The following is a 2,032-nucleotide window of genomic DNA, read 5'->3' as shown; positions in this document are numbered from 1 at the left end:
CAACAACAACAACAACAACACTCAGAATACCCAACTTATGTGACAATCGATCAAGCAGCAGGAGAAAACGATCACTACCACTACCACCATCCGCACCACCACCACCACCAGCAACAACAACTACCCCAACAACAACAACAACAACACAACTATCACAACCAGAACAACAGCACCACCACCACCATCACCACCACCATTACCACAACAACAACACTCAGAATACCCAACTCGTGTGACGATCGATCAAGCAGTAGGAGGAGGAAACGACCTCTGAGACACTGACACGGTGGACTGTTGCCTCTCGTACCGAAATAAAAACCATCAAAGGGAAGGAAAGAAAGAAAAAGAAAAAGATAAAACAATACAAAAAAACACACCCAAAAACAAAAACAAGTAAGGGCAAATCTGTTTTTGTCTTGCGACACCCCTTGACATCGTAGACATGACCAGGCGTTCAGTTACACGAAACTCCGCACCGAGCCAGACGAGGTCCTTCGGCAATCCTCAGTGACACTCTCTAGCCCCCCTCCCCTCCTCTTCCCTCTCCTCCCCTCTCTCAATCCTCCTCCCCTCCCCTCTCTAACCCTTCCACCCTCTCCTCCCCTTCACTCCCCTTCTCCTGCATCTCTACCGTTCATCTCTCCCTCTCCTCCTTCTCCCTTCTCTTTCTTCCCCCTCCCTCTCTCTTCTCTTCTCTCCCCCTCACCTGCTCTCTCCTTCCCCTTCTCTTTTTCCTATCTCTCCTCCCTCCTCTTTCCTCCCTTACCCTCTCCTCTCCTCTCTCGATCTTCCTCCCCTCCCCTTTCTAGCCCTCCGACCACTCTCCTCCCCTTTCCTCCATTCCCCTCCCTTTTCACCCCCTCTCTCCTCCTCCCCCTCCTCTTTCTTTTTCCTCCTCCCTTCCCCTCTCTTTCCTCCTCCTTCTCCCTTCTCTTTCTCCCTCTCCCCCCCCTCTCTCTCTCTCTCTCTCTCTCTCTCTCTCTCGTTCTCTCTCTCTCTCCTCCCCTCCACCTCCACTACTCCCCTGTCCACTCCTGTCCTGTTCCCACACTGACCACGTTATGTGAACCGACTTTCTCAGACGAAAAGCCACCACCTTCAAGATGGGAAGATTGACAGGTCGATAAATAGTCGGTTTTCAATAGGAATAATATAGCTAAAGGATTTCCACTAGACGGCTTAAAATGGTGAAATGGTATAGGCTTAACTCCCCTATCAATACTATTAGGTTATTTAAGAGGCGGGACCTCCGAGTTTAACGTCCATCTCCGAAAGGACTGTCTTAACAGTTAGCTAGATGAAAGATTTGTACAGTAAAGGATTTGTACTGGATAGATAGATCCACACCTAAGTTCACATTTTTCCCCAAACAAAAAGCAATAGACAGCTAGATAGATAGATAGATAGGTGGATGTCAACAGAGAAGTCCAAACGGGGAATTAGGCTGACTCTGTTCACCTCTTGCCTCAACAGCACAAAATCTGCTTCGACTATCAAGGCACCCCGGAAATTGCAATTAGTTCACCAGAGAGTGGCAAAAATACAAAAGAAGTAGATGAAAAATGACGAAAGTGAGGACAAGGAAAGAAAAAGCAGCAGTTCAGTTTGTCATGAGAGATCCAATGGGATTTCTTAAATCTACTTTTACCCAAAAATGTGTTCCTGAAGATGTCGACATAATTAAACACTTAAAGTTATTTTTTAGATGGGTAACTGATTCAGTCTATAAGCGTAAAGGTGGATGGTTGCATAGGCAAGAGTGGGATCAGTGAGCAAAAGAGGTGAAGGGGATGACAAAATGAGTGTGTGTATATGTCAATGAAAAAAATCAGGGCAGTTTGAAACATTTATTGATGACGAATAATTTAATGGGTAGATCATAGAAATATGAGTGGGCAAGAGAATATGAGTCAACGATCAAAAGTTTTAATTCGAGACAAGGCTCAGAAAGAGATAGATAGATAGATAGATAGATAGATAGATAGATAGATAGATAGATAGATAGATAGATAGATAGATAGATAGATAGATA

The sequence above is a fragment of the Aplysia californica genome, unplaced genomic scaffold, assembly GCF_000002075.1.
Source record: "Aplysia californica isolate F4 #8 unplaced genomic scaffold, AplCal3.0 scaffold00826, whole genome shotgun sequence".
Taxonomy (NCBI): domain Eukaryota; kingdom Metazoa; phylum Mollusca; class Gastropoda; order Aplysiida; family Aplysiidae; genus Aplysia; species Aplysia californica.
Note: the sequence above shows the minus strand (reverse complement) of the source record.